Genomic DNA, 12576 nt, shown 5'->3' on the forward strand with positions numbered 1-12576 from the left:
AAATCAAGGTGTTGACGGGGCTGGTTTCCCCTGAGACCTCTCATCTTGGCTCAGGGAAGACCATCTTCCCTCTGTCTTCACACGGTCTTCCCTTTGTGCAGGTCTGCGTCCTAATCTCGTAAAGACGTCAGTCATTTTGGGTTGGTTAGGGCTGTTCCTAGTGACCTTGTTTTAACTTATCTCTTTGAGGAGATTCCATCTCCAAATACAGTCACATTCTAAGACACAGGGGTTCAGGGCCTCAACACGTGATTTTTGAGGGGACACGATCGAGCCCATGACAGGGAAATTACCTCTAATGTGGAAGGCAGACATCACAAACAGAAGCACAAAACGTTCAACTCTGATGAGAGCTACGAAAAAACAGAAAGGGGCTGAGGGAGCGACAGAGACGAACGCAGTGGCACGTTTAGACAGACTGGTGGGTAGGAGTCTGCAGGCACAAGGCCACCCTCCCTGTCCTGGGCTGTGCACTTGGCAGGGGCCGAGTCTGTTCCGATCTGTATTCCTGGTCCCACATAGGGCCTGGCCTGGAGTGTGGCTCAGCAAGCGTGTTGTGGGTGGAAGACGGGTGAGTATGGGTCTCTTCAGTTGCAGAGACCCTGCTCTTGTGTAGGAAAGCATTGAGGGAGAGGCAGGCAAGGGAACATTCCATGCCTGAGTGCCTGGGTGGTCGGACAGGGTGTGGATGGCCTGGCAGGGGCCCAGAGCCTGAGCCTGAGAGAAAAGCAGGAGGCATAGAAGAATGGAAACACTGAGGACTGCCCTGATTGCCAGCCCTGGGTCCACTGTGTGTCTTTGAGAAAATTACCTAACCTTTCTGAGCCAGTTTCCTCATCCATAAAATGGGAGAGAAACGGTAGCTACCTTGCAAAATTGCTGGATTAAAAGAGATCATGTGTGTAGAATGCTCAGCACGTTGCCTAGCATATAATTAAGAAGTGCTAGCTAATATTGCCACAATTGTCCATATTCCTTCTGGAAAATGAACACGCCACATACCTGAGTCACTCTTGGCTCCATCTCTCCCCTACCATACACATCCACCAACCATTAAGCTTTTGTTGATTCTGCCTCCTCTATGAGCCTTCGGTCTGGCCATGCCCCTCCTCCGTCCCCCTTGGTGACAGCCTCAACTTCTCTCACCTGGACATCCCACCAGCCTCCTTCTCAATTTCCCAGCCTCCAGCCTCTCATTCACCAGTCCAGCCCCCACACTGGCCTCCAGAGAAGCTCTCCACACTGCACATCTGATCGTATGACTTTCAGGCTTAAAATCCTCCAGAGCTCAGTCTCACCCACATGATAAAGGACATTCAAGGCCTTTCAGTCTCTGGCCTCAGATTCCAGCCACGGCCAACATGCACCATACCCACTGGCATATGGGGCTACTTCCCAGGCCTTGAATATCTCAGGTTTGCTCAGACTTCAGGGCCTTCGCACCTACCATTCCCTCAGCTTAGAAGGCCCTTCCCATCTTCTCTGCCCTGACAAATCGTATTAACCTTTCTTCAAGACTGAGCTCAAGGGAAAAGAGAAGACAGATGGGGCCCAGCCCCCAAGGAGCACGTGTTATGATGGGGATAAATAGAGGCTGGAGGACCTATGAAAACCCAGAGGAAGGAGCCATCTTACACCACGACCACAATGATGACTTCCAAGGCCAAACACGACCCTCCAGTGCTGTCCACTAGAACCTTATACAACGAAAGAAATGTCTTACCTCTGTGCTACCCAATGTGGTAGCTCTCAAAGCATTGCTAGCAGACTGAATTTTTGATTCGATAGGTCTATGTGATGAGTGCTTACTACAGTGGGCAGCATTGCTCCTGAGGGTTACAATGGGCAGCGCCATGATCCTGAGACCCAGAAGAGGCCTCTGACCCTGGGGACCCTCATTTTCCTTCCCTCGGCCCTTTTTTTTTTTTTTTTTTCTTTTAAAATAAAGATTTGGTGGGTCTGGGACTTAGAGATTCCTTATTTTCTCCTTTCAGGAGAGAAAAGGAAGCCTTCACTCCTTATTCCTCCTTCCCCGCCTTTCCTTCCCCTGACCCCAACTTTCCACCACCCAGACCTCAGCCCCAGCCACCCGAAGAACTTTTGTATTTGCCGCTTAGCACTTGCTGTACGGGTCTATGACCTTCTTTAGAAACTTTTTCTTTACGAGTTTATTTTGGCTTGTGTTGAGCATTCATAAAATTCCTAGGGAACTGGAGGTTTAAAAGTCGGGCTTGTAAAAGGAGTAGGTGGGAGGGGGTGGGAATGGGCCGAGAGGGGAACGGACAGCGGCCAGCCCCGGGAAGCTGGGGGAAAAGGATAAGCCTTCCATTCTCTACTCGAGGCCTCAGAGCCTGTGAGGTTTGGGTCTTTTGGGTCACGAAAGAGGAGAAGAAATGGAGGAAGGGGTGTGTGGGGGGGATGTCAGGAGGAGGGACTAGGAGGGAGGCACGGAGGCTGAGATTTTCCCCTGGGGCGAGCAGAGCCGGGCCCCGTTCTGATAAGGGGTCCCCCTGGCTTGTCTCGGGTTTTTCTTGTCATTCATCTCTTTTTCTTTGGCCTGGCCGCTCCTCAGCAGGTTGGAGGCACTGGTGAATGGCTCAGAGAGCACCGGGCATATGAAACAAATTAGGTCTCCGTTACAGCCACCCAGAGGCGGGTGATGGATGGGGGCCTGCGTTCACGGCAAAGCTAATTGGCAACACACAGAGACATCCAAGAAAGTATATTATTTTGCCAGACTTCGAAGTCATTGTTTTTTTTTTTTTATTGTAGAACATTATACAGCCCGAGATAAAAAGCACAGTGAAAGTTTTAAATCTAATAAAAGCAGTTGACTGCAGAGTAAAAATAACATACACAGAGAAGTTTGATTTGGATTCAGGTTTTATTAATGTTCTTTCATTGCAAAATGTTTCCAATTAAAAAACAATTCTGAGAGCACCACATTAATAAGCTGCTTGTCTCTAGGAAGGACCAGAGATTTTGAAAGGCAACGGTGGACACATACACACACATACATGCACAGCACTACTGGCAATAGATTCCGAATTGGGGCTTATGTAGCTCGCGCCTGGATAGAGGGGGAGAACTTCGTGGCTGAGCTGGGAGAAAAAGTATCTGAAGTTTACTCAGCATCACTTGATCTGAGGACCCCCAAATCATACACAACCTGGCGCCCATGGCATCAGCGGGGATCAGCAAAGATTGGAATATGCTAGGCTTCCTTTTCCCTGTTTGTAAGACAAAGCTGCCGGGTTCAGTGGTCATTTAGGATTGCAGGGTTCCTCCTTATTGTTCCCAAAGACTTCTTTATCCTGGCTTTGGGAAGAGTTAGCTAAATATGAAACTGATGAGCAACAAGGAGACCAGATCACAGTCGGAACCCGTCACACCAGGCACTGGTGCTTGTACCTAGTTGTCTGTAAAGTGTAACTTGCCTTCCCTGAAGGCAAGAAGCAAAGTCTTTATTCTGGGGAGGGTGTCAGACAGTGTTGGGTTCAGGTTTCCCCGCTGCGGATTTAGAAGCTGAATGTAGTCCTCAACCACACGCCTGAACCCCAACAAGTCTTCTCTCCCATTCAGCCCCCCAGCCCGGGCCCTGATGGAGAGCTCCCCCGAGCGGCACAAAGACAGCCCTGAAAACGCACAGAGCCACTCAGTCAAGGCAGATACTCGGAGCCAGGTTTCCAGCGCTTTTACTCCTCAAGGGCCCAGTGCAGCCGGCTCAGCACCAGCTGAAAAGCCCTTCTTGGGTCAGCTTTCCGAACGGAAGAGAGGAAGGGAATTAGCTCGTTTTTCTTTGCGGTGGCCCCTGAGCTTATTCCAGCTTGGCCTTCCCACACCTTCGGTGTCTCATGCTGTCTTCCGGGGTCCTGCAGAAAGGACACCGACTGCCAGCATCGGGTCTGGGCCTCGTTTCCCACCTCTCTGTCCAACCGCATGACCCCATGACCTGTCCCATGCCCTTGTCTTGGCCCTGCACCCCCAGCACCTTGGAAGGTTGGCTTGGTCTGGCGGTGACCACTGCCCCAGGCTCTGTCCTCTCCACCTTCCCAGGGCCTGGACGGCCTTTGAGTAAACAGATAGCCCAGTGAGGTATGTGATCAATTAGCTTTGCTGAAAATACAATCATTTTGTTATTCCAAGCTGATGAGAAGGCCTCTTCGGCCTGCTCTCCCAGCCTCCACATGCCAATCAGCCCGTGTCACCGATATAATTTTCCACATAAACACAACCTTTGTGCAACATCTACTCTTGTAAATAGATGTAATTCCCAAACCAAATAACGCACTTGGAGGGGAAATGATATTATGCATGCAAAAAGAAAAGCCAGCGATTTTTACACTTTCCAGGCAACAAAAGATTACCCCTAATTGCGACGGGGGGGGGGGGGGGGGGGGGGGGGGCTGAGGCGGGGCGAGGGAGGCGGCTTCTGCTGGGAAGCAGGGAGGCCGGCTTCCAGGCGGGGTTTTTTTCTCCCTCTGCACATGTGTGAGAGCGGACCACCAGGAACTGCTTAACCCGGGATTTGTCCTGTTTAGGCAACGGGGAGGACGTGGTGGTTGTTGTTGATGCCTTGAAGGAAACGGCAAGTTACTTAATTACAAGGTTTGGTCTCCCTTGCCAGGAGAGACCCCCTCCAAACCCGAAACTGTACACATCCTGCGGCAGAATTGTCCCCCTAAATTCCTGGACACGAATGGCCTTGGTGGGCTGTGGAGTGTGAGTTCCTCTGAAAGGCACCGGTGTGCCTTTCTCAATGTTCTGCTCACTTAAGTGGATCCCTAAATTAGACCTTAAAAGCAGCGGAAGTCCCCCAGCAGCCGGGAGGGGGAACGCCACAGAACCCACTGTGTAATCCTGGCCAGGTTCTGGGCACGGGCTGCTTCCTGGGCTTTCCGAATGCCATGGAAGTGAACACCGGGATGCCTCTTCCTGTGCCTCTGGTCTCTCCATGCCCCCCGGTGCTAGTGGGGAAAAAGCCCCTTGGGGTCACAGTGGGTCCCTGAGGGGTCCCAGGCCAACCGCGGGGACAGGAGCACCCCAAAGGGAGAGAGCCGTGCTAGGAAGAAGCTGCAGGCGGGCCGAGGTGCCCCTATGCGGTGCCAGTGGGCCCGGGGTGGCGTCCCCCACAGCCAGCCCCACCCCGGGTCAGACGGCACCAGAGTGAGCCTCCGGGCTTCACCCCCCCCGCCGCCGTGCATCTGGACAACGACCGTCACAGAAGACGTGGATTCTGACAAGGATTATTTCTGTTGATGGCAGAGGTGCTTCTATTAGGTGAGTAATGACATCTTGGCCTTAGGAAGGCCTTGATGCTTTCACATAATGCTTCTGGGTCTTTATACCATCCAAGTTTGAGGCAGTGAGCGATGAGTTAGAGAGAGAGGATGGTGGAGTGACCACGGGCTCCCTTCTAGGTTCTGACTCCAGGCCTGGATGGGAGGGCCGGGGGCCCATAGCACTTCAGCTACAAAAGATTTTCTTTCTGACCCCCGCCCCCACCCCTCCCCCCTGCCCACGAAACTCGGCCTAAGAATCCTTACCCCCAGCTTCCATCCGTCCCAGGCTCCTGAAGGCCATCTGAAACTCATTAGCTGCTTGAAATGATTGTCATGGGAGCCCTTGATGGAGAACAAGAAAGGGAGAGGGATACTTTTAAAGGACAGCAATCGGGACCCAAATGCTGGCAGATGTTTGGAAACCTGGCTGTTGAGGAGGGGCCTCCGGGAGGCGTGGGGGCCACCTCCTCGGCCTGACCCCGGGCCTGGGCCCCCACCTCCTCACGCCTTTGTCTGCCGGCAGCTCTGGAGTCCAGGCTGAATAAACCAGCCATTCTCTGGTCCCCTTCACAGCCGAGGAAGGCTCGGCGGCCCCGGGACACGCTACCGCCTGATTCAGGGGACAGCTGTGGTAGTCGCTCGATTCTTTGCCAGTTGTGGCTTAAGTCCTGTACTTTGTAATTGAAATGACTTTCTGTTTGCAATAACGAAATCATAAAATAAGGAAAATGTTAGAATTATGTGAGCATACAGCATTAAAAATCACGGAGCTAAGAATATTAGAATTCTAGACTCTTCAAAATATAGAACTTGGAATAAAAATATCTTTGCATTGCAGGATCTTAGAAACCCAGAATATGAGAATCCTAGACTATGAGAATTCTTGAAAAACTGATTTATAGAACCATAGACATGCTTTAGGTTTTTAGTAGCAAAGAACATTAGAATTATGGATTTTTAGGATTAGGGAATCAGAATTCTAGACTACTGGAATTGTAGAGCATTAGAAATACAGAAAAGTGTATAGAAACCCAGAATCATGGTCTCTTAGAATCATAGGACTCAAGAGTGGTAGAACGTTAGAATATTAAATTAAGGAAATTTTGAATGATATAATCTTAGAATCACAGAATATTAGCATCGTGGAATGGTAGAACTAAAGAATCGTAGACTTCTATCATCATAGCAGTTTATAATTACAGCCTCATTGGATTATAGACTCTTAGAATCACAGAACATTTGAATCAAAGAGTGTCTGTTGCGTTAGAGAAGTATAGGATCTATGAATTAAAGAATTTTGGGATTACAGGCTTTTAGACATATCCTTGAAGAATTTCAGAGGCAAAGAAGGATTTAGAGGTCATTTGGCCCCACTCCTGACCCATCCTCACCTAACTCCACACACGCACACAGAGCTAGCCCCTTGGCATCCTTGTGTTTATGTCTAGACAACACAGTTCGATTTGACTGTTCTCTGCCCCTCCTCGAACTGAGGATCTCCTTTTCTGCCTCTCTCAGCTCTGCTTCTCATCACTCTAAGTTCCTACCACTCTTTGCTTTTTTGAGGGACAGCTTTGCTTTTCTTTCAGCAAGCCATCCACCCTCTGAATTCCCCACACTGGTGCCTTGCAGGACAAGACTATTCCAGGGATTAGCGTATTTGTAAAATGGAGCTTCTGCCCCTTTGAGGCATGGGCGGGGGGAGAAGGAGGGACAGGGCAGTCTTGTGTGTCTGGTGTGTGTGCCTGTGTCTCAGAAATGGCAGCAAACAGGTCCGGATTGAAACCTAAGCTGCATATTCCCCTGGAAGGACGCGAGCCACAGTCGCGCCTGGGACCAGGCAGCCTGGCCTATCAGGTGAGAGGAGATTGGAAACTACAAACCATTTCATGCTTATTTATTTTATGATCCTCACGGGCTGGGGTTTACACAATCCGGACAACATGTGGATTAGATAATTGGCCGGGAATTACCAGCCTCTGATGGTTATCACACTTGGAGGGGGTGATAGAAGCCGGCTTGAGGAGGATGGCTCGGTGATGAGTTGATGACGTTATCATGTGCTCGTTGGGGGCTCAGAGAGATGTGGGGACTCATTACAGGCCATAAATCCCAGGGAGGGGGAAGTATACCACAAGGAGACAGATAGTGAGACTTAGGATTCTATTACAATGTTGAGGATTAAACCAGAAAGCGAATCAGCCAGCTTCAGAGTCACCCTGCTACTTTAGAAAACATTCATTTCCTAGTAAGTTCATCCCAAAACTCTGTCAAAGGACTAGCCAGAGATAACTTAAATACAAAACCTCCTACTTTTTATTCAAGCATCATAAAGACAGAGTCTATGCAGGGGCTGCTTAAATCTGAAGCTATCTTCTTCAAAAGATCATTTCTCTAGCTCAGCTTTTACTCAGCATCTCCTGGTCCGGTGTTCACCTTAAACCCCCCAAAACTCCTCAGCGTGGGGGAGCTGCTCAAGTTAGAAATGTTAAGAGATCTTGCAATTTCCCCCCGTGGGCCAAACTTTGGAAGAAGCCTCTTTTGCCAATTTCAAATCTTTCCTTAAAAACCAACTTGGTTTAGAAACTGCAAAGCCCCCAAACCAAACTGCAGTGCCCACCTAGTTCCAAGAATACCATTCTGATGTTGCCGAGATTTCTCCCAAACTGCAAAGCCTGCCTGAGAGGCAGCGCATGGTCTGTTCCACGTACGCTAGCCCAGCCCTGCCTGTGATGCTGTGTGCCTTTAGGCAAGTAGACCTCCTCTCTGGGCCACCGTAGGCCCACCTACAGATAGGAAGTTGGATTAAATAATCTAAATGTGGGAGCACGAATATTAGAAACAGGAAAAGAACAATTTGGCTTTGTTTCCTTTTTGTGAGTTGAATTTCAAATTAGTCAGGCCTGTGTTTCTATTTATTTTTGAAGTAGTTCAACCAAGAATTGCTGTTTTCATGGCTCTAGCTTTTGATTTCAGATGCTAAACAACAAAACCACGACTCCAAACTTCCTCAACTACTGACTGCAGCTTTTATACACATTTTCAATGGTGCGGCATATTGGATTAACGCAAATGATAAATGCCGCTGCCTTCTCACTACTGGAAGACACAGTGGAAATGAGCTAATGGAACGGCAGACTGGGTGTCAAGGGTCTTACTACGTGACCCTTCGTATCCCCATCTGTAAGATCGGGAGGGGAGGGAGGCAGTGGGAAATCTGTGCCTTGTCTTCCTGCTCTGAAGCACAGCCCAAGTTTCTGAGACCCCAGCCCTGATTCTAAGCAAGAGTGTTGGGTATGCTGTGCCCTATTACACCCGCCAGCCCTCCGGGGCCACCCCCGCTGATTCCAGTGATGGGAGGGGTGGGGCCGAGGCCGATGGAGAGCCTTTACAAAGGGGACAATGGCAAATCTCCAGTTTGTGGACACGTCTCTTTCACCGGGAGCCTGAAAGGCCAAGGAGGGTGGGCAGGGTGAATGGGGCAGCGGGGATGAGGAACCTCTTGCCCTGGCCCCATTGAAAATCCACGGACGGGTCGGCAAAGAAAGGAAGTGAGTTAAAGAGGCAAATGAGGGGGCTGTGCTGACGGTGCAACGATCCCCTAACTCCAACTAGGGACAGGACCGAGGGCTCAGGCCACGGTGACAGCCGGGCAGGCAGGGCTGACCCACAGGCCCAAGGGGAACAGGCAGCGGGGTGATGTGTCAGGTCCTCAATTGTGCTCTCTCCTTTTTTTTTTTCTTTTAAATTTCAGAGAAAGCATACTCGTGCATGAGAGGGGGAGGGGCAGAGGGAGAGAGAAAGAGAGAGAGAGAGAGAAAGAGAAAGAGAGGGAGAGAAGGAGATTCCACGCTGAGTGTGGAGCCTCACACGGAGTTCAATCCATGACCCAGGATCATGACCTGAGCCGGAATCAAGAGTTGGATGCTCAACCCACTGAGCCACCCAGGTGCCCTGGGCTTTCTCCTTTCTTGACGTGAAACCCAATTATTAACGTATGGCAGCACTACACATCCTCTCACGGTGGACGGGGTGGGGTTTATGGCTGGAACGTTTGAGATGGGATCACTGGAAAGGCCAGTGCGGGCAAGAAGGTTGAGGGGTGGGGTTGGCATTGGCCAGTTCGACTGCAGGCCCCAGACCAGTTTATTTAGCTAAAATATCCTGTCCGGACAGCCCCCAACCAACCCCCTGGGTCCCACAGCTGGTCACTATAGACAAACAGCCACTCAGTTCCTCCACCAATGGGTCCATTTAGACAAACAATAGGTCAGTCCAACCAAAACAGTCAGTTCAGCTATAAAAACGGTGGGGGGAAAAGGCGACAGAAAAACAACAACAGTATCAGTTCAGTTTTTAAAAAGTAACCATGCGACCTCCTTGGCTATTATATAAGGACACAACCGATCAGTTCACCAACGTAATTGCCCAGTCTTGTCTAAACAGTCCATGATTTGATAGCTCCGGAGGTGGAAACGTTGAGAACTAGACCTTTGGTCCAGTCCGGCAACATTGTGACTCTGATTTCTCGCTGCTCCACTTCACAGGCACCCAGCCAGACGTGCCCCAGCAGGGAGAATATTCCAGACTCTTTTAGAAGGCTGCCTGAGGGGATTTGGATGCTTTACGGGTATTTCCCTGTGGCCCCCCCACCTTCCTACACCCACTGTATTAACTGCATTAAAAAATTCTCAACCAAAACAAAACAAAAACCTCTCAATTTGTAAACCATGTTTCTCAGTTAACTGGCTAGGTAGAGAAAGGGGCACATTAACTTTCCCTTTTAGGGGAAGCAAAGAAGGAGAGGAGAAAGGGTCAAAAGAAGCTGGAGGAGGGAGGAGAGAGAAGGAGGAAGCAGTAAGGCAGGAAGACTGGCAATAATAAGTCTATTTTGCCCATGTAGAGCACTTCACGGTTAGGACTTATTATAGTGGATTTTGTATCCATTAACTCATAACTACCCTTTGATAATTATGCCCATTTTAAGGACTGGGAGGCCGAGGTCCAGAGCAGCGAAGTAACTTTGCCCATGTTCCGGCAGTCAGTCGCTGGTGGCTGGGATGGAGCCAGGGTCTCCTGCCTCTTATCTGCTCCTTGAGGCCCTGAGTCATAGCATTGTTAGAACTGGTAGGGATGGGGGCTTGGGAATCATGCAGTCTCATCGTAGGGGTGAGGGAAGGAAACTCAGACGCAACTGCCCAGAGTCCTTACCAACAGAGATCAGTACTTCAAGAGGGTCCCCTTCTTTTCTGAGCCGAATGTCCCCTCAGGGGCAGGAAGTTCTTCCTTGTGTCTAACCAGACTCTCTCTTGCTGCAGGGCCAGCTTGGATGCTCCTCCTTGTGGCCATTCTCTGGAGGTGAGTGTGCCAGGTTTGCTGAGCCTAGGAGTGGGCTGGAAAGCCCTCTTCCCCAGAGGTAGCGGAGGGTCTGGATGGCGGAGGAGAGCCCAGAGGGCCGGCTCTGTGTTTGGTGAATAAACATGGGAGTCGGGTTTCTGGCCTGTCACTCTGCAGCTTTTCAGCGAGTGAGGGGCCAGGTGGGCCAGAGGGAGTTCCCGCGGCGGCACATGAAGAGGCCGGGGCCTGCGGGGGCTGGGGCCCGGGCAGGGCCCGCTCTGGGCAGCCAGCGGAGCGGGCCTTTGCAGGCCATGGAACTTCACACCTTTGAAAGGCTCCAGAGCGGCACGCAGAGAAAATAAACCGTTCCTCCCATCCGTGGCAGGTCTGCCACCGTCAGGGGCTCCCCGTCATGCACACGGAAACCCTGTAAAAGGGCCCAGTGTTTCCTTTTCCACTCCCCGAAAGGATGCGTGCTGAGCCCTGAGGACTGTCGGTGGTGGGTGACAGGGCTCTATCCCGGCCAGGGAAGCCTGGTTCCAGCGCCGCTCCTGCTGGGATAAGCCACCCCAGCTCTCTGAGTGTTGCTTTGCACATCTGGAAAACAGGAAGAAAAATACCTCCCTTTGAGTGTTATTCTGCGTGTGTCCAACGGCAAAATAGGGCATATATGTGAACGCACCTAGCCCACAGTGGATGCTTCATCAATGTGTCCCTCCTTTCCCCTCCCCATTACCTAAAGCAAGTCTGAGTTCGCCTCAGAGCCTCGGTTCCCTGCTCTGTAAAGTGGGGTTCGTGCCTCCCTCGTGTGGCTTCCATGAGACAAAGGGCCTGGCTTGCAGGGGCTCTCCAGCAGAAATTTCTTCCTTGTTTCTTTTCCTCCCATTCGCCCTCCCCTCTGGGTGTCGGGGCATCGCTTTGCAAATGGGAATGGCCATGCCCCTGTAGGTCGAGAACACTCTAAGGATGAGTGTAATGCCACAGCACTGATGGGCATCGCTGTGCCACAGAGCTGTAGGAGAGGCTAGATCTCAAAAGACTTTAGAAGGCAGCAGATAGAATACAAGGATCGGGGAGTCCAAGGGATACGAGAATCCATCTGATACTCGGGCCTTTTCTCATCGAGCGAGGGTTCGGGCAGGAATGGTGGGAGCCTTGGGAAGAAAGGGAGTCCAAGGGGGGCTTCCTGGAGGAGTGCTCTGTCCAAAACTGTGGAGCTTAGTCTTTCTTCCCAGGTCTAGTCCATTGCCAATGCTCGAGGCCCAGACTACTGCTGGCCCACAGCAAGTTGAGAGATACCCCCAGAAGTGCCTTCTTTCTCCCACCTAGGTTTTTCAGGGCCGGGAGGAGACAGACCTAGGACCAAGAGGTGGGCAAATGTGAGAGCAGATCCTAGTGAGCTCTCTAGGAAGAGAGCCAGTTGTCTCCAGAGGTCGTGAGCTTCCTGTCACAGCAGGTGTCCAACAGTGGCTGGAAGGCCCTGTGATGGTACAGAAGGGGGACCATGGCACGAGGTGAAGGTGGGAATATCTGGGAGACAGGCTTTGGAGCCAGGTACACATGGGCTCCAGGTCCAGCTTTACAGTTCACCCCAGTGTGACCTTGGGTTAGTCTCCTTCCTAAACTTTGTAGAATTCCAATTTCCTCATATGTAAATAGGCAGCAATTCCTACTTCAAAGAGTTGTTTTCAGAGAGTAAACGAGATAATGCATGAAAAGCATTTAGCACGGTCAGAAACATGTGGGTTCCCCTGCCCCAGCTGAGAGTCTAAGATCAGAGAGGTTGAAGTTTGTGGGGGTTTAAGATCCTATACTTTGGGATTCTGAAATTCTAGGAGACTGAACACTTACATAAGGCTTCCCCTACGCTAAATACTTTCTTAGGGACATTACAAATATTCACTTGCTTAATCTTCACAATAACCCTATACGATAGGTACTGTTATTACCCATAATC

Source organism: Prionailurus bengalensis, chromosome C1 (genome assembly GCF_016509475.1).
Source record: "Prionailurus bengalensis isolate Pbe53 chromosome C1, Fcat_Pben_1.1_paternal_pri, whole genome shotgun sequence".
Taxonomy (NCBI): domain Eukaryota; kingdom Metazoa; phylum Chordata; class Mammalia; order Carnivora; family Felidae; genus Prionailurus; species Prionailurus bengalensis.